The 27,856-nt window shown below is 39.4% G+C and overlaps 1 protein-coding gene across 1 annotated transcript in view; it reads left to right on the forward strand.

The window, feature by feature from the left end:
* The first annotated feature begins 3,522 nt into the window (after positions 1–3,522).
* LOC130913858 (leucine-rich repeat-containing protein 4C-like) overlaps positions 3,523–27,856 on the forward strand; it is a 95,856-nt gene continuing 71,522 nt past the window's right edge. Inside the window, exon 1 of the mRNA XM_057832762.1 lies at positions 3,523–4,426. The gene's annotated coding sequence lies outside the window, so the exon portion shown is untranslated. The remainder of the gene's footprint in view (positions 4,427–27,856) is intronic.

A 27,856-nucleotide genomic window follows, 5' to 3' on the forward strand; every position in this document is an offset into this window, starting at 1 on the left:
ATGGCATCAACATAGAGTTTACAGAAAAAAAAAACTAGGCCTTCAAAGAAAAGAACACGGTCCCCACAGTCATACATGGTGGAGGTTTCCTGATGTTTTGGGGTTGAATACTGGCTCTGGCACTGGACTGCCTGACTCTGACCATGGCATTATGAAGTCCGAAAGACTTACCGTAATTTTCCGACTATAAGCCGCTACTTTTTTCTTTCATTTTGAATCCTGCGGCTTATAGTCCAGTGTGGCGTATTTGTTGATTTATTTGGGTTAGTAGGTTATACATGCCTCCTCGCATGCATTGCAGAACTACAGATGTAAATAGCGATCAAAAATTCTGTTCTGTGCTAATTATCTATTCAATTACTGTCCCAAGTGTTTCATTAATTGCTAGTTATCATATTTGGTAACACCTTACTTGTCAGCGGCATTATAAGACTGTCATATTTATGATTAGGCACTATCATGGGCATTAGTCAATGCTTATGACAGATGTCATTAAGTGTCATCCGGCAAATTATGTCACTAACTCCATTTATGTCCAGCTCGGATTTTTTACATTCATTCAAAATTGAGATCATTTGCCGGATAACACTAAATTACTTTTTCTTTTATAAGCATTCATTAATGCTCTTCACAGTGTCATATCATAATTATGACGGTCTAATGACAGTCTTATGGTGCCACTGTCAAATAAAGTTTTACCAATACCATAACTAGCAGTGAATGAAACAACTGGAACCGTAACTGAAGAAATAATTTGCATAGAACATGAATTTTGATTAATATATAGAAATGCAATGCATGCTAGGAGGCATGTTGGACCACAACAGTGTTGACAGCGGGTGGCAGCAGAGGTTGACTGTCTCCCCAATGGAGCAGTGGTGGCCAAATGCAGCTTCTTGGAGCAATTAAGCTTTGAAGCCAATTAGTTCAAAGCTTCATGGTGGTTCATTTGGTCTAATGATGGTCGTATGATTCCGCTTTCATATAAAGTGTTACAAGTTAATATCGTTGGTGTAAATATCCCATAATTCAGTGACGACAGCTGCGTCTTATAGTCAGGTGAGCCTTATAGTGCGAAAATTACGGTACATGTTTTCGACTTTACGAGTCTCGTCTGCCATTTTTTCTCCAGTCCAGTTTTTTATTTATTTATTTTTTTTAACCTGTCTTATTCAGCTGCATGACCGGGAGAATGGAATTCTTAGTGTCTGATTGGTCTGAACAGTTTTTTGTATCGCATGAGAGTATGACATACTCCCATTGTGATCATTCAACACGCCTCGTTTATTAGTAGAAAGCAGCGAACAGGAAGGAGTTATGGGGGACAGAAGAAAAGAAGGAGAGAGAGACAAAAGAAGTATAAACAGCAGCGTTTTTTTTTTGTGTGTGTAAACAACACCTTATTCTACCTCACAATATCATATATATTTTTTTTTTTACTTGTTTTATTTATGTGACTGTTCTGCCGTTTGGCTAAATGTTCATTTGATCATAACGTTGACTTTTGTTTTATGATGCATAGTGCAGGTAGTACATATCGCGCAACCAAATGCGATAGAGTGGGGAAAGAGTAGAGCTTAACAGTACAATGACGTATAATAGATGTTTTAATATACAGTGGTACCTCGATATACGATCGCTTCAACAACTGATCTTTTTGATATCCGACGTAAAATTTGACTCGCTATTTGTTTCTACATCCGACTACATGCTTGAAATACGACGTTTTTTGCCAGTGCCGCAGTTTCTTTGCTGTGCCGGAAGACGGGCGCACGGCTGATTTTCTTGTGAGAGAAATCAACACAGGATCCAAAAAGGTTAGTGCTGGTGGAGAAAAAAAAGAAAAGGTGACGCTTACCATTGAAATGAAGATGTAAATGATAGCAAAATATAAGCATGGTGTGTACATCCGTGAACTGTGTCGACAATAGGGTCGTAGAATGTCCATCTCGGCCAGCGGTCCTCCTCTGTTCGCCAGTCTTTATAAGTTAAGTTGACATTACTTATTGTGGTAACATCGCCAAAGAAATCGCCAGCTTCGTCAGGTTTCTAATCTTGCTCACCGTTACGTCAGCGTTCAGGTACAGCAAATAAGTCCGCCACATTAGAACCCGATTCGTTACATTACTACAGGTATTATTAATACTATTATTATATTATTATAATAATATATAATAATAATAATTATATATATTATTACTTTGTTTTGCTCTTTGTAATTGCTATTTGCAATAGTAACAGGAGTATTTATTAAGGATTTAGTGTAGGTTTTTGGGCTGTGGAACGAATATATGGAAATATAATGTATTCTTATGGGAAAATCCTGCTCGACATACGACTATTTCGGCTTACAAACAAGGTCCTGGAACGAATTAACTTTGTATGTAGAGGTACCACTGTAGTTATTTTGAGATCTAGAGGGTATTTAGGGGTATTTAAGGGGTTAATTCCAATTTACGCCGACATTCGGGTCACGTCGCCAGTGTAGGAACAAACTCGTTCGTAACCCGGGGATTACCTGTATATATTGTGTATATTCATTCATCTTCTGAACTGCCTATCCTCACGAGGGGGTGACAGGGGTGCTGAAGTCTATTGAGCTAACAACGGGCAGGAGACAGGGTACACCCTGAACTGGTTGCAGGGCACTTAGAGACAAACAACCAGTGACACACACACTTACACCTACGGACAGTTTGGAGTGGTCAATCAGCCTACCATGCATGTTTTGGGGATGTGGAAGGAAGCAGGAGTACCCAGAGAAAGCCTCGGTTAGGCATGGCGAGAACCTGCAAAATCCACACACGGAGGCCGGAGCCAGGGTGTACATCGCCTCCTGTATGTTGTTTGCTGGCATAGGCTCCAGCATTCCCCTGACCCTTGAAAAGACAAGTGGTGGAGAAGATGGATGGATGGATGGATGGATGGATGGATGGATGGATGGATGGATGGATGGATGGATGGATGGATGGATGGATGGATGGATGGATGGATGGATGGATGGATGGATGGATATACTAGTATATATACATACACACGCACACGCGTACATTTATTATGATGTTGTCTTCATTTAAAGTCTGCTTCTTAGGTACACTTGGCCATGTTTGCATGCGAATGTCAGAGGGATTAATTCATCACGTTAGGCAGTTCAATATTCAGTTGCAACATGTTTATTGAATTAATCCATGGATGGCTTTTGGATGAGTGGACTGGAGAGGAACGCCTGTAGGTGGCAACCATACCTCATGAACTATACGCGCGCACGCGAGTGCGCGTACATTCAAGCATATGCGCGTGGCACACAGGCTTGATGCGTTAATGCCATTGATCCCTGATAATTGACGACCGCTGTGTGATTTAAATGGGCAGATGGACGCACAGGCAAAGTGGTCCAAGTTAAAGTGGTCCCTGGGTGATGCGCACACTTACAGTCTGCTTCACCGGCTCACATGACTCCCCACGCGCGTGTACATAAGCCGTGCACGTGCTTGTTCCCCGAGTGTGCGGGAGGTGGGAGGAAGCCGGTGGCCAAAGCTGCTTCGCTTGCACCGCACGGATGCTGCTGCCGCCACTTCGTACCGGCGGAATTATTACTAATAGCTGCGCTTATACAATCGATACAACGAATTGCTTTGGGTGGTGGGGCGGCACTGTGACGGCGATTCTCCACATTCGATTGGATTGAAAATACAGTTTTGCCATATGCGGTGTAATTTTGATTGTAGTCTACGATAGCCCATTTGCCCTGTCCCACGACGTGTGATGCTTCCAGTGGGATGATTTTTTTTTTTTATTGTAATCAATGGGCGGTCCAAGGTGTTCCCTCACCGGCAATACCTCTAAGTGTTCATTTTCACATGTATCTGTTAAACCTATAAAGTGGGGGTGATTGCAGGAAACCGGCCAAAACCTTACCACAGACGTTCAGGTATACGTGGGTTTGCGCAATTTATGGTTGTCTTTTTTTCCCTCCCTCAACGGAGACACTGCCAGTGGGAGTCAATTTTGGGCTTGACTGGTTTGGGTAACAAGGGCGCCATCACAGACTTGATTCCCCCCACCATCATCAGAAACTCTGCAGGATCTCCCCCCTCTCGGTCCAGATCGGAATATCTTCAGGTCGTGGTCCCGTTTTACAGAGCTGGTACTGGTCCACATACGGGCTCGCCAGCATCCGAGGGAACGGGTGGTGTGCATCGCTGATCCACGCAACACTTTCTTCAATGTTTGGCATTTTTCGCAAGCGAGAGCATTCTGACTTGTGATCGAGTGGAAGACTCGGACTGCAGCAGCCTCACCAAAAAAAGCTTCTCTCACATGGAGATTTGCGCCTCGCCGCCACTGCAAATCTTCCAAAACGGGGACCAGGGCCCTGCTGATTTTTCCTTCAACGCTCCCAGTTTGTATTCACCCGATGAAATGCGTAAGTATTTGATTGCATTCACCCAGATTCAACCCTTGTCCGGTATGATCTGCTCGCGTAGTCTCATTCATCTCACATTGACCGGTTGCAATGCGGAAAACGGGACACTTAAATTTAATACTTGAAATATACTTTTTTAAATGCCTTGCTAGGTTCATTTTCATCCATGTGTGCTTTTTTTTTTTTTTTTTTTTTTTTTTTTTTTTTTTTTTTTGCTATCTGCCGCATCCATTTGTGCGTGCGTATGTATGCATGTGTACATGAATGTACCCCGTTTAGATGCATAGATTATGCTCGATGGAGATAAAATAGGCGAAGGGAGCTATGCAACAAATTGCTGGTTTGAGCGCTTGCTGGATGGAGGCAGTACGGATGTGTGAGACTCCCTGTTGCCAGCAGGACATCATTGCGAGAAGAGACGTACGTCATATGGTAATTCAAATTCTGTTCAGGTATTCTCAGCATACACGTTTGCAGCACAAAAAGAGCGCAGGGATTGGGCCAGCCAGGCATGCAGAAAAGGGGTTCTGGAACTGGAGTATGACATTCTGTAAAAGCTTAAGCTGAAGCGTTATTTCCTTTGAATTTACAGGCACACTACCTCCGTGAGTACAGTATTTGTCCCTTATGTATCCTGTTTTCACCATGCATGCCCTGTCCCTATGTGGTGCTGCAACTCTCTGATTTAAGACCGTCTGTGAGACAAGGTGGATGGATGTTAAAAATATCCAGTAGGAGTATGGTCAATACGTGTAAAAGAAAATGTGAATCTGAAAGGGTACAATTTATCCATTTTTGGAGTGCTAGAAAAAAAAAAGTTGAAAATGCATGTTTGTAGGTTGGTGTAAAGGGGCTGAATTAGGAATAAACTTCCTACAATAAAATGCACTACTTTGTCCTCCAGTGTACACTTCTAAATCCACAGCCGGGACATTAAATTTATGATACAACCAACAATGTGCATTTCACTTCCAGTAGGCCTACACATTTTCAATGTACTGGGAATGCTCAGTTTTCAATGGAGTTTTCATTTCGACACAGGCAGGCTTACCCTAATTAGTAAGCAAATCAGCAGGCGTCATAATCTATCACTTGCCTACACAACACTAAAGTCATAACTACAGTAATTATTTGTATGAAAAACACTTATGCACCATCAATCCAGAACCATGAAATGAAAAAACATAATTATGGCGTTAACGCCATACCTTTTTGGGGCTTGTGATGACATTCTTATGCTGCTGTTATCCCTGCTATATTGATTTTACAATAGGCTTATACTTAAATATAATTTCAGGGCCTAATATATCCAACTATATTCGCGTTCTTTCAATGATATCACCGTTGAGGGAAATTAAGATCATTAAGCCACTGAAGACACATTATCAGGGGAACCAGTGGTGTTTGTATAGTGTTAGACTACAGGTGAAGCCAGCGAGCCATTTCCATTGTGATTGTCGATGACTTCTGAATATCATTCTTTTTCGGGGTCATGAAATACAATGCTTGTCCAGCAACATTACATGGGCTGCACGTAATGTTTTACCATTTAGAACAGGCAAAGGAAAAACTGAATTCCCCAAAATTCAAATTTGAGCTGACTCATTATGCTTTAGAAATGGAGTTTGGAAAGGTCAAACATTAAGCAAGCATGTGGAACATTCTACCACTAAAACAAATTGTTCTGTTCAGAAACAAAACTAAATACAATTTCACATCTTAAACAATAAATCAGAAGGTGTGGTGCCATTTTATCTTTTTTCGTTTGTTAAACAGTAAACATGACATAAATGTACCCAATTATGAACAACATTAACCATTAGATGTTATTCAATTTATGTTAAAAGGCCTCTAAAAACATACAGCTGCATTAAGATGACTTTTTCTTCAATGGTATTAGTGTGTAGAATGTCAAGATTTTGTCATTTATAAGAATATGTTGCTCATACTTGGCTAGCAAGCAGTTCAGGGTGTACACTGCCCATAGCTACCTGGGATAGGCTGCAGCACCCCCACGACCTTTGGAAGAATAAGAGGTTCAGAAGATAAATAATTGAATGAATTTTGCCCAGACACATGCACTGCTGTGCATTTATAATCTTAAAGTCACTTTTACCTCAAATCCGTAAAGCAACACAAGGTAACTCTTCAGTTTTGGTATATTTTAGCGATGCCTGTGGACAAAAGAGGTAATGTTTTGCCTTAAGGAAGACTGCGTTTCCCATGAGGACCAGCACACACCCGCACAGTGTCGTAAAATCATGATCCCTGGTCGCTTTCAGATGGATTAAATGACATTTCTGTTTCTAGCGGCTGTGTAAAGGAGGAATAGTAATAAGGTAATGAATCCATTTGTGGCTAAACAATAGCATATGACGTTAGCAACCGTGCTGTTTAGTGTGGCTAACCGCCCTACCTTCTCGGAACTCGTTAGCTCTGACGAGTTCAGTTGGGGGGGGGGGGGGGTTGGGTCATGCAGGCCAGCGTGTGAAAGCCAGGCCAATGTTTATTCTTGAGTATCCTCTGTATTCCTGGTAGCCTCCCTTTTTTTCTTCCTTGGACAAAACTTTTTGTCTCTTTTGTTGCTCTGCCATCTTTGCTGAATTTGTGCGAAAGTGTTCGCATCGACTTCCGTCTTTATAATTAAAAAGGGAAGTGACATATGCTGTAAAGTAGTCAGCACATTTGTAGTTCTTTTGTGTGGCAGGTATCCTGCCACCCTCCTCAAAGTTAATTAGTGCAGGTAAAAGCAATAGACTCCCTCAAGATAAAAGCGATGTCATTCAACTAGTTGTCAGTCGACATATCATCACAAATATTGTGAAAATATTTTACAAAGGTTGAAAATTTACCTAGTGTTGCCTTGAATGATCGTATACCAAAAAAGTGCCCATATCATGTACAATTTTTACTGTATGATTGTTGTATTAATTATTAATATCCTCTTGTCATTAAAATGAATTCACTGAGTGAATTTTCCAAAAACGTCTTCGATCCATTACTTTTTGAATCGGATTTACAACATAACAAAACAAAAAACAACAACTTGGTCTTTTTAAGGTTACCTTTTTATATATGATGCTCTTAGTTTGTGCAGGTGTACCTATCATGGTTGGTGTGTGTAAGTGATCCATCTTGCATCTGCGTTAGGAAGTGTAGAGCTGTGGTATTCCATAAAAGCTTTCTTAGACATCTCTGCTGGCCCAAACATTTCACTGACCTGCATTTAAAATGTGACTTTTTTCCGTCCAATCAGAATTCAGTAACTGTTTCGCCACAACAATGTGAATCTGTGCAGAAGCTTTAGACTCAGATTCGAAGTCTTCTCTTTGAGATTGCCCATTTATTTCAACTGTTGTCTAACTTCTTGTGTATCCTCCAATCAGCTTCTCTGCGGCCAATCTTGTCCCACAGATATGGCTCATTTTCTAGTCACATTTTTTGTCTATATTTGGTCCTCTGTTTCCTTTTATGATTGTTGGGAAATTGTCCATGCAGATGCTACTGCCCAAGTTCCGTGCCCTGTTGTGTTTTTCACTTAAGTAAATTCTGAGCCCCAATATATATATTTGGATACTTATGTAGGTATTTTTGAATTTTAAGAAAAATTATTTTGTTAATTTTAAGAATAAAATAATTTTAACTTTACACCTGCTTTCCTTCATGGCATCCTTGCTCCCCTGCTATTAGGTCCACCTTGTCTCAATCCTCGTTCGGCAGCCCGCACTCATCACGAGATGTTGTTGAGCTTGCCGTTTTTTCTATTCATTAATTTCTTCATTTAACCAATCTGAACCAATCACATTTTAGTTTGAATGATAATGACTTTATACAAACCTCGCTAAAGGGTGTCAAGGATGTCGATATTTTCCTGTTCTGTCATTGCTTCAGAGTGAGCCGAATGAGATCTTCAAGGCCAGTGGGCATGCCAATTGATGGTGCGTTTAAAATAGGGCGACAGTCGACATAATTGACAATTAATTTCCGAGGCCAACATAAAAAAACAACAAAACATGAGTATAAATTGGGCAGCGAGTGTATCTGTTTCAACAGGGTAAATGATTTGTCCGCCACTTCTCAGAGTGGCAACAGTTACAAATGACCAACAAGTAACAAGTCATGGCGTTTGTCTGAATGATGATTATCTCTAGTGAACAAAATGCATTTTATTTGGATTTGCTGGTTTTTGTCACGTCATTAGTTTAACAATGATTGTGAACTGTTTTGCTATAGTGTAGCAATTTAGAATTGAATACTGTATTGAAAGACACAGTTGAATGCTTGGGTAGAAAGGCAAAACATTATGGCAAATAGTAGCTTGATGGGACACAGTTCTTCTTTTGCTTTCAACATTTCTGGTGACAAGCTGTCATCTTAAACTTAGACATTTATATTGAACGTAACAACAGGTTAAAGCTCTATTTATATTATCCCCAATGATCGTGTCTGTCAGCCATTGTTCCCTGCCATCATTGCCACCCACCTAAGCACAATTTTCAATCTAACATTATAGGCTGAACATTGCAAATTGTAGCTGCAGCAGAAACAGCAGCAAAAAAATGCAGCTGAACAGTCAGCTTTTCATGAAAGTCATGTATTCTTTGTTTGTACCACAGTAAATAGAATAATGATAGAGTTCGGCGAACCCAACCTTTTCCTTTTTCTTTCTTTTTTCACAACACTAAACATGGTGGGATGCTAATCACTGAGCAATTTCAAGGACCACTGGTACTGGGGGGAAAAAATAAGTGTTTCCCCTTAGCTTCTCAAATAACCTGCAAGGTAAATTATGATCCTTAATTATCGGTGCCCTGCAGCGATGGCATTCACACAAAGCAGAGCTGATGTCAATATGGCACTTTAATTTTTGGTGCAAATACTTAATACATGGTAGATATTAAATAAAAGACAGCAGCAAAAAAGACCGTTTGCATTAATGACCACAGCCTTTTTTAGATGAGATTGGAAAAAAGGATTTTGTATGAAATTGAAAATCATTTACATTCTTATTCATTTTGATACAATATATATCACCATTAAAATCAGTGAATAAAACAATTTAAACACTGTTGTGCCATGATGACAGTTCTCATTGTGTCCCATGGTATATTTAGTTCCATGGAAATTCTTTTGTACCCTTCACTTGACTGACACCTTTGAACAATGAGCTCCCTCTGATGCTGTGGAAGCTCTCTGCGGACCACTGCTTTTGCTGTAAGACGTGGCTACAAAAATGTCTGGAAAAACACACTAAAACAGCACATTTTATTTGTGTACAGACATTTGAAACAGTGGCAGGTGTGTGTGACTCCCATTTTAACATAAGTTTAAAAGTGAGTGGTTGACTCTAAACAGCCACATCACCAGCTTTTTGTGGTTGTGCACCCTAGGGCTTGAACCGATTACTGTGTGGTTCTACAGTAGATGTGACGTACAGTTTTGTTTGTGTGTGTGTGTGTGTGTGTGGGGGGGGGTCCTTTGTATGGAAGCATGATCCTTTGGCAGCAAACAGCTGTGTGCTTCTGTAGTTAGTTCGCTGTTGGCTACTTACTCAGTCATAACAACAGTGTTGTTTTTCGTCTTAGTCTTTTGGACGAAAATACTTATTAGTAAAGATGTCCCGATCGATCGGCTGATCGGGTCCAATAATGTCATTTTCAAAGTATGGGAATCAGCAAAAAAATATCAGACATGCCTATTTTTTTTTTTTTTTTTAATTAAATCGTTTTCTAATTGTATTTAACGTTACAGACAAAATGTCTTACACTCATCCAGAGTCTTTAGATTTGGCTTAAAGTAGAGCTATCAAATTTATCGCGTTAACGGTGGTAATAACATTTTAATATTTAACACAATTAACGCATGCGCTGCACTACCCACTCACGCATTGTCGCGTTCAATCTATAATGGCACCGTTTTACGTATACATAGCGGTAAAAGGCAACGTAAAATGAGTAGAGAGAATTTTGGCAGCCTTTGAAGACTTTTTTTTAATTGGGTAAAGCCTACAATCCCTTTCTCAGCAATTAGAAATATTGTGGGAAGCAACGTGTGGAAGAAAGGTAGTGGTTGATCTGTTTCTTAACATCCTATGTTATTTCCCTACGCAGAGAAGATATATCAATTGGTACCACTACTCACAATCATGGTTGCACTTCCCATCATGCATTTGGGCAGAAGTTAAATGGCTACAGTATCATTTACTGAAAGCTCAACAAATCCACTAGATGGCAATATTTAGTCACAATATACGAAGTCACATATATCCCTTAAGAATTAGAAGTCTTTCTATCCGTGGATCCCTCTCACAGAAAGAATGTTAATAATGTAAATGCCATCTTGCGGATTTATTGTCATAATAAACAAATACAGTACTTACAGTGCCTTGCAAAAGTATTCGGCCCCCTTGAACCTTGCAACCTTTCGCCACATTTCAGGCTTCAAACATAAAGATATAAAATTTTAATTTTTTGTCAAGAATCAACAACAAGTGGGACACAATCGTGAAGATGAACAAAATTTATTGGATAATTTAAACTTTTTTTAACAAATAAAAAACTGAAAAGTGGGGCGTGCAATATTATTCGGCCCCTTGCGTTAATACTTTGTAGCGCCACCTTTTGCTCCAGTTACAGCTGCAAGTCGCTTGGGGTATGTTTCTATCAGTTTTGCACATCGAGAGACTGACATTCTTGCCCATTCTTCCTTGCAAAACAGCTCGAGCTCAGTGAGGTTGGATGGAGAGTGTTTGTGAACAGCAGTCTTCAGCTCTTTCCACAGATTCTCGATTGGATTCAGGTCTGGACTTTGACTTGGCCATTCTAACACCTGGATACGTTTATTTTTGATCCATTCCATTGTAGATTTGGCTTTATGTTTTGGATCATTGTCCTGTTGGAAGATAAATCTCCGTCCCAGTCTCAGGTCTTGTGCAGATACCAACAGGTTTTCTTCCAGAATGTTCCTGTATTTGGCTGCATCCATCTTCCCATCAATTTTAACCATCTTCCCTGTCCCTGCTGAAGAAAAGCAGGCCCAAACCATGATGCTGCCACCACCATGTTTGACAGTGGGGATGGTGTGTTCAGGGTGATGAGCTCTGTTACTTTTGGCCAAAAAGTTCAATTTTGGTTTCATCAGACCAGAGCACCTTCTTCCACATGTTTGGTGTGTCTCCCAGGTGGCTTGTGGCAAACTTTAAACAAGACTTTTTATAGATATCTTTGAGAAATGGCTTTCTTCTTGCCACTCTTCCATAAAGGCCAGATTTGTGCAGTGTACGACTGATTATTGTCCTATGGACAGACTCTCCCACCTCAGCTGTAGATCTCTGCAGTTCATCCAGAGTGATCATGGGCCTCTTGGCTGCATCTCTGATCAGTTTTCTCCTTGTTTGAGAAGAAAGTTTGGAAGGACGGCTGGGTCTTGGTAGATTTGCAGTGGTCTGATGCTCCTTCCATTTCAATATGATGGCTTGCACAGTGCTCCTTGAGATGTTTAAAGCTTGGGAAATCTTTTTGTATCCAAATCCGGCTTTAAACTTCTCCACAACAGTATCTCGGACCTGCCTGGTGTGTTCCTTGGTTTTCATAATGCTCTCTGCACTTTAAACAGAACCCTGAGACTATCACAGAGCAGGTGCATTTATACGGAGACTTGATTACACACAGGTGGATTCTATTTATCATCATCGGTCATTTAGGACAACATTGGATCATTCAGAGATCCTCACTGAACTTCTGGAGTGAGTTTGCTGCACTGAAAGTAAAGGGGCCGAATAATATTGCACGCCCCACTTTTCAGTTTTTTATTTGTTAAAAAAGTTTAAATTATCCAATAAATGTTGTTCCACTTCACGATTGTGTCCCACTTGTTGTTGATTCTTGACAAAAAAATTAAATTTCATATCTTTATGTTTGAAGCCTGAAATGTGGCGAAAGGTTGCAAGATTCAAGGGGGCCGAATACTTTTGCAAGGCACTGTATGTACTGTATGTTGAATGTATATATATGTCCGAGTTTTATTCATTTTTTTTTTTTTAATCCGTTGCCAAAATGTATTGTATATGATCGGGAAAAATTATCGGGAATGATTGGAATTGAATCAGGAGCAAAAAAAAGCAATCGGATTGGGAAATATCGGGATCGGCAGGTACTCAAACTAAAACGATCGGGATCGGATCGGGAGCAAAAAAACATGATCGGAAAAACCCTACTTATTAGTCTCAGTCATATTTTAGTCATTTCAGAATTTGTTCATATTCGTTTAGTTTTAGTCAACAAAAACTCATTTTGTCTAGTTTTAGTCGACAATTCTCAAAATGTTTTCGTCTATAAACTTTAAAGTTTTAGTCTATGAATAAATACTGTACATAAATAAAAGGTTTCTAAAAATTTCGAATTAACATGACAGATACGCACATAACTGTAGAGTCTACAAGGACATCACCATTTTCATGACGATAATACACACTCAGCAGGAAAACAGCACATTATTTGCAATTGATTAAACTCACCTGGACGCCACGAACTGTATGTAAAATGTTTTCCAAGAGAAGACACCGAGTCGCCGCGCCAAATGTTAATGCGAACGCAATGCTAACGCTACAAGTTAGTTTAGTGTGTGATCATCACTCGGCACAAACCTTTAAAGGCTAAAGCAACATGGCATATCTAAGATAAGAAAACAAAACTTACCAAGCAGCACAGGCAAGCCCGTCGACAGGGGTGGGCAACCGGGTATGTTATCCCGGGCCTCAGGACCATAGCGGCCCCTGAATGACTCTTAATTTATTTTACTTTACATTCACATATTTCTCTTTTATTTAAATCGTCTGATTAAATATTTTGTTCTACTCAACTTTGTTAGATTTTGTGTTGGTTCCCTCCTAGTGTGTCCCTGTGATTGTCCATTGATTTCACCTGTTGTAATTGCTCCTAGTGTATCCTCCAACTGCATCCTCCTGTGTTACCCAGCTGTTCCTCGTTGTCTCGTTAACCCTTGTCTGCGTGTGTGTATATCCCGCGTTTGTGTGACAGAATGTGCGACAGAATGGCATTCTGTCACGGAAAACGCGGGCAGGCAGGTGGTGTGGACCTGCCGAATGGCATCCTGTCATGGAAAACGCGGGCAGGCAGGTGGTGTGGCCCCAAATGCAGGGAAACGAAAATGCAGCAGGGCAAGTGGTGGTGAACTCAAAAAACCTTTTAATAATAACTAACAAAAACACAAAGTACAACCAAAAGGAATGGGGATCAAAAAGGCAATGGCCAAACAAAACTTACTTAATCGGAGGGACTGATACACTAGGGCTTGGACAGGAGTTGACATCGACACTGACAATGACGCAACATGGAGTGAAAAGAAACTGGGAGATTATATACACACACGCAGACAAGGGGTAACGAGACAACGAGGAACAACTGGGTGACACAGGAGGATGCTGGTTGGAGGTTACACTAGGAACAGGCACAACAGGTGAAATCAATGGCCAATCACAGGGACACACTAGGAGGCAACCAAAACAAATTCAGGAAAATGAAAAAACTGGATTACATTGATGTTATAAATGACTTTGCTGTCAAAAAATCTAGGCGCATCACTGTTTGAGGGCTTGATAACCCCCAGGGATGTAGAGGGGGGCAGGCACAGGATGTAGTTATACCGTTTTGTTGCTTAGCAGGCAGGTATAGCACTCTCAGTTGTATTGTATTGTTGCCTACATGGGACAATAGAGGGAACATTTTTTGTTTATATTGTGTCACATCACATTACGGTTTGTTAAATTTAACTGTCCATCTCAAATTAAATGCTTTAAAAATTTACACTGTCATTGCTTGCAAAGCATTAAAAGTGCTCTGCGTATGTCGTCGTGACAAGCTGGTGGCAGGGGTGGGGTAAGGGGGCCTTATAATGATCTCTTGTCCCCGGGCCCCTGCAAGACTGTTGACAGCCCTGAGCACCTGACACGTTTCACAAAAGGAGCAATGGAATTGGCACACGCCAGTGTGTGGGGAAAAGGTGTGTGTGTGTGTGTGTGTGTGTGTGTGGGGGGGGGTACAGCCAGCAAATGAGTGACATGACCAAACACCGCCAAATTCATTCTAACTACACATATAATAAGAAAATATCACACACTATGAATTTATGACGGCAACTAAGGCGAATTTGTATCTAGTTCTCGTGTCGTCAGACAACAACAGGCATCCAGCGGCTTATGTTTTAGTCTCCCAAGACACGTTTTCAGCGCGTCATATTGACGCCGTCAATGAAAAAATTGTTCGTTGATTAAATATTTTCGTTATTGTCATCGTCGACAAAAACAACACTGCATAGCACCAAATGAAGGACGTTTTCCAACTTCAAGACGTTTACGCAACTGTCACAGTTTAGCAAATGCTACCATATGGTAAAGGATTTTGATTGAAGCAAATTTGAGACTTTTTAAAGCTCTATGTTGAAAATTGATTTAACCTTAAGTGCAACGTGTATATATATACTCTATTAAGGGCGGGACTTCAACGCCTTAATTTTGATTCATTAATTACAATGAGAAAGGCAAATTAAAAAAAAAAAAAAAAAAAGAATACAATCGCAGTTTGGGAGTTTACATTCCAAGCAACACTGTCACTGTTTGCACAGGTTCTGGTCTACTAATTACAAATTATGCCTCTTAACATGGAGTCAAGCTTATTTGGAAAATAAATAACAGAGGTTCAAGACGTTTATTACACTCAGGGTTGAGGTCAACTGCAACATTAAACACGCATAACAAGGAAAACTAGGCCTGCAAGCAGGACTGATCGGGCCCTCGCAATCCAGCGCAACTCGGACGTCACGCAGCTCGGACAGTGTGCAGATCAGGGTGGTGGCAGATCGTCCTCTCTAATCATCTCATTAGAACCTAACACTCGAAAGTTGCCTCTTTACATTCACACACCTAAGAGATAAAAACCCCTATTGGACAGAGTACTACAAAAAAGGAGCGAATAAAGGGTCGTCACGGCAACAGACAGAGACATGTGAACATAGACCGTAAAATAAGTATTTCAAAAGGTCTTGAAACTATAATGACCAACCTGAAAAGAACTGGACATATATTAGAAAAATGAGTGACTTTCTATTGCCACTAGTTGGCGCTGTAGGGTTGATGTAAATGACCCCTACAGGACCCTTCAGAGTATGACTCAACAAGCACGAGATGTTTGGCGCAGATATGTTGTAGAAGTTATGACTGTTCAAAACTTGTGGTGAGACGAAATGGCTTCAGTCATTTTCACTTCTCCTGTTGGACTCTTCTACTTCAACCAAACCTCAGTATTTTTCATCAGGCACCTGAACACATGTCTTACGGCTCCCCTGATGCAGGTTTCAGGTGAATATATTTTTTTTCCTTGGAGGAGGAGCCTGTTTAGTAAAAAAAGGCATTTCCTGTTCCCAATAGGGGGCGCTCGGCCTAATGGGTACTGTTTCAATGCACTCGTGTTGAGAGTGGGAACCCGCACATACATGCCAGATATGAAAAAAATTGAACGTTGTGTCAAGGAGCTATTAGTGTTTTACTGAATTTGTCATTTTGCCGAAAAAATGGCCGATTTAGGTCCCCGCCCAGGTCAGACCCGTGAATGAAAACGCACCATTTTGATAATTTTAGATCTCCTATGTCTCCTGAATAGTCTCACCAATTTTGAAGATGATCCAACTAACTCCCTCTGTGACAAGGTCTCAAATGTGCACCCTGTTAATTGATAAAAAATTCACATTCGATCAAAATACCCAATTTCCTGTTGGGTTTGGAATATGGGTCCAAGAGACTTTTTGGAGCAGTTTTGCACAAGGTATCGACTCCCCAAATTTCATTGCTCTACGTTAAAAAAACCTAATAGGAAACGCCTTTTTGAAAAATTCAAGGGGGCGCAATTGAGCCCTTTTGTTACATTTTTTTTTGTAACATCGCAAGATTATCGAAATCCATGCAAAGCCGCATGTATGTGCAAAATTTGGTGAGTTTTTGTGCATGTTCAGGCCTCCAAATGTAAACTGTACTACAAATGGATAAAAATTTCACATTCGATCCAAAATACCTGATTTTCTGTTGGATTTGGAAAATGGGTGCAAGAGACTTTTTGGAGCAGTTTTGCATAAGGTAGGGACTCCCCAAATTTCATTGCTCTATGTTGAAAAAACCCAACCCAATTTTTAAAACTCCTTTCTGTTGCCAGTAGTTGGCACTGTAGAGTTGATTCAAATGACCTCTACAAGACCCTTCAGGGTATGACTCTCAACAAGCACGGGAAGTTTGGCGCAGGTATGTTGTATATGTGCCGAGTTATGACTGTTCAAAGTTTTTTGCGAGACAAATTGTTGACGGTCATTTTCACTTTCCTGTTTGGACCCCTCCGCTTCAACGAAACCTCAATATTTTTCATCAGGCATCTGAAAACAGGTCTTAAGGCTCCCCTGATGCAGGTGTGAGGTCAACAGATTTTTTTCCCTTGGAGGAGGAACCTGTCTCGTGAAAAAAGGCATTTCCTGTTCTCACTAAGGGGCGCTAGGCCTTATGGGTAATATTTCAATGCACTCGTGTTAAGGGTGGGATACCGCACATACATGCCAGATATGAAAAAGATTGAACGTTGTGTCAAGGAACTATTAGTCATTTACTGAATTTGTCATTTTGCTGCAAAAATGGCCAAATTTGGCACCACGCACAGGTCAGACCCGTGAATGAAAACGCACCATTTTAAAAAGTTAAGATCTCATATGTCTCCTGAACAGTCTCACCAATTTTGAAGATGATCCAACTAACTCCCTCGGCGAAAAGGTCTCAAATGTGCACCCTGTAAATCGATACAAATTTCATATTCAATCCAAAATAACCGATTTCCTGTTGGGTTTGGAATATGGGTGTAAATGCTTTTTTGGAGTGGTTTTGGACAAGGTATAGACTCCCCAAATTTCATAGCTCTACGCTGACAGACCCTAATGTTATAGGCCCATTTTAAAATTTCAAGGGGGCGCCACTGAGCCATTTTGTTACGTTTTTTTGCAACGTTGCAAAATTATCGAAATTTACAATTTTCCACATGTATGTGCAAATTTTGGTGACTTTTCGTGCATGTTCAGGCCTCCAAATTGGCCATTTTCATTTGCCCTGACAAAAAAATAAAAATAAATAAATAAATAATAATAATCCTTTGCAAAACAATAGGGCCTTCGCACGCTTAGTGCTCGGGCCCTAATTACACATTCTGAGGATTAAAATAAAATATATACTTTTTTTCTGAATGTGCCTGCTAGTTTAAAGCTTACATACAATGGAATACGTCATTCAACATCTAATGAATATTAGCATCGATTTGCCTCATTTAATTCTCAAAGAATATATATTAATGGACACAAATGACACAAAATTTATTGTAATAGACAATTAATATAACAACACTCACTCGCACATGCACTTTGTACTTTGTACATTTCCAAAAACAAGTTATATAAAACATCTCCACAAGTCTAACAATACCGGTGTTTCTCTTCAAAGAGCTGCCCCCCTGTGGCCATTGTGCGCATACAATCAAGGATGTTCATTTTATAAATTAACTGCAATGTTGAAGTAATTCCTTATTTTTCACTTATTGTTTTCTTTTTTCTGGAATTACATATAGATCCTGAAAAGACCCTCAATTGTGATCCAGGTTTTTTTCCCTAAAACATTCTTCCATCGTACAATAATTCATTAAAAAAAATGTTCAGGGATATTTTCCGTTTATTTTTTTATTGTTTTGTATATAAATCTGAGTAAATCTATTTATTAGAGGTTAACAATATTCACACCTGTTGCCCGGCACGGCCAGACTGTTCTCCCTGTATTTTTCAAACACTGTGAGAATAGTCTGGGACCCAGCCCATTAACGGCCTCTCGAGCAAGAACACAATCAAACGTCCAATCAGATTCGTTTATTTGTGTGACGACTCTTCCGCGTCGGAAGTCCTCTTCACAACAACACAGGTGGCGAACAGGAGAGCTGAGAATATGTTTCAATCCAAGGTAAAATTAGTTTTAAATGACCAAAATCACATCGATACAAGTCATTGACAACAGTCTGTCTCGCGCTAGCCATGTTGAATAAACTCCGCTCTACTCGTATGTTTAATTCCGCGCGCAAGTTCCTCGTCGCTTTACTAACATAACGTCCGCCCGTCGCTGATTGGTCTGTTTGCTGTGGCTTGCTCCGCCCTGGAAATATCCGCTGAATGGTGGCCAGACTCAATGGCTGGAACAGCGGTGAGTCTGGTGTACCAGGCTATCACATCTGTGTATATTTGATTCACTCCTTCACTAAGATCTAACGAAAAACAAAACAAAAAAAAGGATTGTGATATATATTATTGTGCAATTTAAATGTTATTAATCGGGAACAATTAATTTCAAAGTCACTAGTCCAACCCTAACCCTGTGGGTTACGACGTACCCAATGTACACGATTTCGACCTTACGATGCTGAAGTCTCATCCGCCATTCTGTCTCCAGTCGTGTTTTTTTTTTCGGTCCTGTAAACAGTACCTATACTTACCATGCCTCCTCGTCGCTGCTGCCCTGCAGTTCCTGACAGCGTCAGGTCCCACCCGCTATCATATGTCCGCCCTAGAAGCGCCCTTTTCGGCTTGAGAGCGTCATGACGGGACTTTCCACTTTCTTGTTCTCATGCTGCTTCTGCTGCTGCTGCTGCTACTTCTCCCCCAGCGCCAACTCCTCTTGCGAGTCTTGCGGTTTTTTGAGTTTGGACAGCGGGCTCGCGTTAAGAGAAGCGACCTTAGTGGGCATGAGATCCCCCCTCTCTCACCTCCCTACTCTTTCCACATCACCCTTTTTTCTCAGCAAAGCGACTCACTCGCGAGCAAAGCCCAAAGATATATATATATTTTTAAAAGCCCGCATAGTCATTCAAGATAACAGCATTTAACACAACGTACCTCACAGTATCTTATTTTTTACTTGATCTTATTAATATGATGTATATTACATGTTTTTCGGCAGTTACTTTGTATTTGGAGGTACTTTAAGGGTAATTAATATACGCGGAAATTGGGGTTACATTGCCAGCCTTGGAACGGAACTCGTTCGTAACCCAGGAACTACCTGTATATATTATGTGGACACCTGCATTTTATAGTCTGGTGTCGATTATATGGGAACAAATGCTGTTTTCTAGTGAAATTTGGTGGGTGAGGCCTATAATTAGGTGGACCTTATAGTCCAGAAATTACAGCAAAAGTGTAATATTCATTCATTCACTCATCATTCATGCCGAATATTCTCACTAGATTCACAGGGATACTGGCGCTCATCTCATAGAATATATGTATAAATGTATGGACAGTATAAACATATATCATCAGATGAGCTGTTTGTGGAACACTGTGTTGCTCTTTAGCCCCTTAAGTGGATGGAATCCATAATTGAGCTGAAATATGCTTTCATACAAGAGGACTAAATTTCAACCTGTCTAAAACCCCAACATTCATTTACTAATTGCTCAGCTGCATCTCACAGTTGATGGAGGAGGTGTCAGCAATTCTCTCTCTTTTTCTCTCTCTCTTTTGTAGGCTTTGCGTTCTAACATTGTACCTTGTAACGTTGTACTTTTTTCCCCCCATCATCAGTTGATAATGTCAAGTTAGCCTTTATCCGTTTTCTGTGATTCTAGGATTGGTCATGGGAATGGTCATAATTCATACCTGCAGCTGTCTTTAGATAAAGTGTAAAGACCGGTTCGTTCCTTTCGAAAATGCATTTTAAAGTTATAAAGCACAGTGTGTGTGAAGCTCTATACTATGTGTCCGGTTGACATGAGTAAGTGGAGCGGAGAGGACGCTATTTAAGATTAGCTTTACTTGACGACTGCTCGATGATCGACAGTTCCTTGAAATCATCCTTGTGTGCCTCCAAACAATATCCTGTTTTATTAAGTCGAGATACTCCAGTGTCAATAACTTGTGTAAAAAATACTGTAAATCCAGTGTATTCAAGATTGGAGAGATTTAGATCTAATGTTATGCATTAAAATAGCATATGCCCTTTTACAGCAGAGAGGGAATCATTGAGCAAATCCTACTCTGTGCTATCCACCAGCGTATATTTTCAAATCAACTCATGACTCAAAAAGGTGGCTCTCTCTACTGTATGTTTGTTCACAAAAAGGTGTGTCTAATGTATTGACTGTGTTAATGTCATAATGACACTTTGTTACTTTGTAGCCCTCTTACTCTTGATTTTTCTTTCCCAGAATATTGCTCGTAAGGGCCTGTGATAATAAGGCTACGCTCAGGCTTTTAGGTACACTGCTGCCTGTGCCTCTTTAGCTCTGAACCACTTTCTACTAATGCTTCATGAAATATAGTGTCCCTGGGAAATTATCTGCAACTACACATTAGGCATGAAAAATCAAGTCAACTATTTAAGCATGCAGTTTTCAGAAATGTAATTTCAAGCATTTACCATACACTAATCTGAACAATGCAAAATGACAACAAATGATGTTGTGATGCCAATTACAGCATGACATGTATGCAAAGGTCAGTTGTAAACAAAGAATGAAGCAGCCCAGTTAATGTTTTATTGGCTTAATATTGTGATTCATCAATATTTTACAATTCCATCTAGTCATGTTAAGTTTTAAATACAACATAGCATTTGTAAGGTGGCCTCTACTTCGTTACATCTATCATTAGTTGACAAAAAGGTTTAAAATTTTAGAGTAGAGGTTTGGTTTAATTTTTTTTTTTAACTAGTTGCATTACGGGCAATTTCCCACTATTTGACATCTTAAATTATGCAGTAAAATATACTGATTATTTAACATGCACCAGCATAAAACCGATTAAAATACCATGAAAAACAGAAAATATGCACTGAAAATACACTTTATTCTTAGAACGCATTACTCATAGAGTTATAGTATTCTTGGAAATGAAACCTGGTTCTTGACTATTTTAAGGTGGTATACAAATCTCTTGGATATGGATTCAAAAGACAAGTTATAGCTGAAGAGGCTCCGAGCTTTGAAAGCATTCAAGCAGCTTGTTTGGATAGTGTTCACCAAGATTTTCTCCCTAGAAATGTGCCAATTGTTTGGACTGCATTCAAAATGCAAGCAGTGAAGTGTGTTTTTTATTCAGCAGGAGATGTTTGGAAAGTTTTGTCAATTATTTTCCTTCCATTCCATCATATTTCATATTAAATTTCGACGACTAAAACATGCAGTTTGCTAGCTTCCTATGCATAAAACTTGAAAATGTTTCTTCTCAGGATGCTACAATTTATAGAAAAGCTCTGTCACGTGATTTGAATTTTAACCCCTCAAGTGAGTTGTGTGTTTCATTAGCCCAGGCGAATAAAATATTTCTACATAATTAATAGCAAAAGTACAGGGGATGATTTTTTTTTTTTGTTATTGAAAAATGGTCACATACGAGAAAGCATACAAACAGCATACTGTAAAAATTAGAGCTGTCCCGATCGATGATGTAAATGTGTCGACGACCACAACATCACGTCGACAGCTAATGAAGGGTTAAGAAAGTATATGCGTGGAAAGTTAAAAATGCACCATAGTGGCCAAAACATTGATTTTTTTTTCCCCAACAAAACAAAGGAGGGTACACTGTTGTGTCCCGTCCCTTCTATGCCAAGCTTGCATACCAGGCTGCACGTCGCCGGCCGTGAATAAACACATAAAGCGCCGTCACCCATTTGTAATTTTGGAAGACGACAGGAGTCAACAAGCTGGCAGATCATAAGTCAATCTAACTAACTTACGACATTTTTTATTGAAGTTGCTAAGCCTGTCACGATATGCAATAAGTTCATTTATCGTACTGTAAATAAAAATGAGCATGGTAATTTTCACGGCTGCGTTTTATGACCGTGTGCGAGCGTACGTGCATACATTTGTGCGTGTGTGTACGCGTGCGTGTACACGTGCGTGTTGATGGCATATTAGACTCCAGTTCCTTCCACAGATTCCTACATTGAGACTAATAGGGCAAAAGACACCCTACTAAATACTTCAGCCTGCTATATAGCATTGGCAGTCTTCTCCAAAACCCAACTTGTGTTTAAAAGGTGACACTTCAAACATGAAAAATTGCTGGTTATCAGCATTTGCAAACGAAGAAAATGAAGAAAAAAAAAATATATATATATATACTGTATAGTACTGACACCACATGCAATGACGAAAAGTGCATTTTTTTGCAGAGTGTAAAGCTTACTGTTAGCGGTTTAGTGAACGTACTTCCGGTGACCATTGCAAAATAAAAGCACGTCATTTTCAACATAATAAATAATGGTTTCTGGAGTTAATCTCACATACAGTACTTCGGAATTCGGATTCTACACTAACAATAGCTTTAAAATGATACCCTTTATGAAAAATCTGATTGGCAATGAATAAATATTATAATTATTATCGGCAAGGCAAGGCAAATTTATTTATTTAGCACAATTCAACACAAGGCAATTCAAAGTGCTTTACATCACATAAAGATCATAAAAATCACATTAAATCAATAGAACGTAAAAACAAAGACTATCGAAACAGGAAATAAAATTATACATAGAATAAATAAAAACACTACTACTACTACTACTACTACTAATACTAATACTAATACTAATAATAATAATAATTGAAATCAGCAATGGAGATAAAGCACAAGAGGAATAGAAAGTAAATAGCTTTAAATAGATAGACAGTTATGGATATGCTGTGCCAAATAAAAGCGTTTTTATCCCTGATTTATAGGAGCTAACAGTTTGAGCATACTTCAGACCTTCAGGTAACTTGTTCCAGAGGTGAGGAGCATAATAACTAAATGCTGCCTCACCGTGCTTGGTTCTTGTTCTTGGAACATACAGGAGACCGGTTCCAGACGACCTTAGGGGTCTAGATGTTTCACAGGAATCTAACAAATCAAGCATGTATTTGTATATATATTTTCTATATTTATTATATATGTATTATAATACTATTATGTATAGTAGTATACTATAATCCTAATGCTATATTTTTTTAAGAATTGTTTTTAAATCATCTTGGAAAGGAAAAGTCAGTGTTCTGAATCTGTTTACATTCCATTCTTTTGCACCAGTTAATGCTATCAGCATTTGGCCACATTGTCTATATGTGATTTATTATCGCTATTTACATGTTTATTTGTACTTTAATGTAGAATTCAAGTGTTCCAAAATGGTTTTGTGAATTAATGAGTGTCAACAAAAACTAAATCGCCAGATTAGTTAAAAATATATGTATACATGTATATACGTATATTAGACTAATCGTTTGAAAAAAGTCTGCTGACTAATCGAGAGAAAAACAGTAGTTTGGGACAGCCCTAGTAGAAATATACAAAAGAATAAAAAAGGATGACCATGCTGCATTAAATTAAAAACATATTTTTCAGTTTTGAGACACCTTTTTGTGAGTAGTCTCTAGTTAATATTAAGTATTTCTCAAAATCACTCAAAAAAAAAAATTTTTTTTTTTTAATCATTACATTTTTTTTTTTTTTTTTTTGTGAATGAAGTATTTGGCCAAAAGTATGAGCAACTTTATCAAGAAATAAGATTTCCTATTTCAATCAATTCAATGAGTAAAATAAGAATGTTTTTGTTGTTGTTTTGTTTTGTGTAGTTACATACAAACAAAATACATCAACTCTCGTGCAAAACCCTACCAAATTCTGGAGGACTGTTGCAAGAAGGTCTGTACACATTATCTCCACTTTTAGTATGAGCTGTAGTACTTTAAGTCTTCTTCATAACTCAGCATACATAGTGATACGTTCGAATGAAAAGTGACCCACCTTCATGTCACCAGAAATCCCAGGTTGAACCTAAAATTACCCCACTAATCCTCAAATCCTTCTGCACGATACAAACCGCAGGCTAGGGGAAGATCTGAGAGAGGAAGAAACAAACAAACCAGAACTAAAAGGTTGCACATGACAAGAGACAAGTGGCAGGCGGGTAGATGACTGGCCAGGAAACAAAAGGGAATATGGCAGGACAAACCAAGACTTAAAAACCACACAGATAGTAAGCATTAGCAACAGGTCACGATAGAAGTTATCAAACAGAATTAACAAAGAGAGAATTATGAAAAATGTAAGGCCACTGAAAAAAAGCAACTGACTCCCAAATAAAAACACCAAATACAGTGGTACTTTGACATACGATCGCATTGACATCTGATCCCTTCGATATCTGACGTAAAATTTGAGTCCCCATTTGTCTCGACATATGTCGAGGTGCTGGAAATACGACGATTTATGACAGCGTCGCAATTTTCTTGTTTTCCCGCATGACGGATGCACGGTGGATTTTTCAACATGGGTCCAAAGAAGTTAAAAAGAAATTAAGAAGGAAATGATAATTTGATAATATAAAAAATATGAGCGTGGTGTGCGTGTAAGTGAACTGGCTAGACAACACTTTTCAATGGTCCCCCTACCCCCGCCCACAACAACAACATGAAAAGCGAAAGTAAAAACACTCTACCGCACCTCTCTCTCGTCAGTCACATGGTGTATTCAGGAACAGCATGCAAAACACAGCTGCCACATTAGAACCTGATTCGTTACATTCATTTGTTTTTATTATTACTTGTATCATATTATTCAAATTCCATTTTATATTTATAATGCATTTGTTTTGCTATGTGTAATTGCTATTAGTAATTTATATCTGCGGTATGTATGAGGTATTTAGTGTAGGTTTTTGGGCTGTGGAACGTATTAATCGAATTATAATGTATTTTTATTGGAAAATCCCGCTCGACATACAATCATTTCAATTTATAAACCAAGTCCTGGAACGAGTTCAATTCGTATGAAGAGGTACCACTGTATATACAGTGGGGAGAAGAAGTATTTGATACACTAAACCCATTGGCAGTGTATCAAATACTTTTTCTCCCCACTGTAGTATAACCCATATAGAAATTAATCAGGCTGACCCTGGTAATACACCACCGTGCCGTCTACAGTGCGACAACGTTGCCGGCGCGTCTACGCACCACTGATGCTCGCCCCAAATTTCCATAGGACGCGTTTCACAAGCAGAGCGTCTGTTGAGCGGCTCGATCGGTTCACGTGAGGATTGCAAGATCACGCGAGAGTAGCGGGTATTTAAAGATAATAATACAACAACCATTTGCCTTTCAGACCCCGCGTATTGGTCAGCTTTTTTTCTGAAAGAAAGAAGAAAAAAGAAGTCCTGTGCTAAAGAGAAAAACAATCCCACTGACAAAGATTTTAACATGTATTTTACAAATGAAATGCCTCAATGAATCTTTTTTTTTTTTTCTTATGAACGGTTTTCAAAAGCTTTATTGGTGGATTTTTCTCAAGTTAAAGCGCCACGCAGAAGTGATTAAATTTAATTACTTATTATTTTGAAAAATCGACCGGATCCACCGTATAATTACACCAGTGACTTCCTGTCAGCCCATTCCTACCTAGTAGTTTTGACGCAGGAGGGTCGTGTCTCGCATCAAATAATAAACTGTGCCGTTCTTTTCGAGTGCGACGTGTTGAACCGCTTCTAGGACGCATCTAAAACGCGGCTGCACTGTGCCTGGTGTGCAATGGCTCATTGACTCTAACGGCCGCGTTTTACTGCGTTGACGCGGCGGCAATGTTGTCGTGCCGTAGACGTGCCTGGTGTATTACCAGAGTAAGAAGTGTTGGGGTTACTCTTTAACCAGCTGTTTTACGGGCCAACCATATAAACCTCCTCAGGCAAAAACTACACATTGGTATACAGTCCAAGTACAAACACAAATGAAAGTGCCTGTTATGTACTTCCTTAATCTAAGTACACTACATGTAAGGCCGAGACTTACAGTGGATACAGTATCTGGAACAACACTTCTTTATTCAGTGTGCTTCTCATCATAAGTGCCCCCGACACATCACAGTGATTCCTTTTATACTGCAATACCACACCCACAGGAAGTGCACACTATGGCAACAGCAGTGTGACATAAATATATTACAGTGTACCCCCCCCCCCCCAAAAAAAAAAAAAAAAAAAAAAAACTATGGAATGAAATAAGCCACAACTCTTTCACGATAGTTTCACTTCAAACTTCACAATCAAGACCAACCTACATCAAAGTCACCCTGTTTATTTTCATTTGATGTGTCAAATTTGAACCCGGTTGAGGTGAAAGCGAGTCATTGGAAGGGCTTTTCCTCAAAGCCCCAGCAAATCTCATTGTCTGCTTATCAGTCTCAAGTTTACTCTGCCTTACTGAGATATTCCCTGAGAGAATTTGGGATAATAGCTGAAGTGATGACTGTCATGATGAGACTTTTTTTTTTACTCTCTCAATATTCCATGGCACTCTTCCTTCTCACTTGCTAGTATTGCAGTTCTCACATAACCATTACACGTTCTATTTTCGAGAAAGTTCATTTGAACAAATCAAACAATGTGCTACTGTATTCGCCTTGCATGCCCTGCAACATGGCCATTCATGTTGCAACTTATTACAATGAAAAGAGTAACAAAATCAGTGTTAGAATTTGTGTTCACTGAGATATTATGGTTGTTTGAGACTGTAGCTGCTGGAGTGCAGACTGTTGTTTTATTTGGCAGAAATGGAACTTGAGTAACTGGCCCCCAGTCAAACACTACTGAACCAAAAAGAGAATCTTCTATGGTTGACAAGATTCCCTCAATAGTGTGAGCCTCTGCATTGCCTCTCCTACATTTCACTCCTTTTATGACAACATCTTTTTTTTTTCCAACTAGTGTTTTCTGTGACGGAACAAGGCTGTTAGAACATATTGTTCCCTTGTTGCCATGTACTAATACATTATTGGTGAACCTCGTTGCAATGTGCCACGAGAGGATATTGTCACTCAATTTCAGGGAAAAACACAAATAAGTCATCCTGTGAACTCCTCCGTTTTATCTTGTATCATCAATAATAGAAAACATTTTTTTTCCCTTTTACAGTGAATGTGTTAGGCGATATTATGTATGTTATGCTGATAGTGTTTGTAAGGAGCGACTTTTTTTTTTTATTTTACTCACTGGGGTTTTTGTTGTAGGTATATCATTTTGTCCAGAGGCGTAGCAAGGGTCCCTGGGGGCCCCAGGCAACAAGCAACATGGGGCCCTTTGAGCGTGTGCAAGTAAGGGGGACAGTTGGACTTGGAGCAATAGCATATTTAATAAAAGTATAATAACGCCTCAGTCTCATAGAGTGCTTTTTAGGACACTCAGAGTGGCCGGCTTCTACTACATTAAGACATAAAACTACAGTAACATAGTACACTCACTGCTTTCTTGCTTCCTTTTCTCCTCTTCTGCTTTTTTTTTTTTTTTCTCTTTTCATTTCCAGACGGATAACTTCT

The sequence above is a fragment of the Corythoichthys intestinalis genome, chromosome 1, assembly GCF_030265065.1.
Source record: "Corythoichthys intestinalis isolate RoL2023-P3 chromosome 1, ASM3026506v1, whole genome shotgun sequence".
Classification (NCBI taxonomy): domain Eukaryota; kingdom Metazoa; phylum Chordata; class Actinopteri; order Syngnathiformes; family Syngnathidae; genus Corythoichthys; species Corythoichthys intestinalis.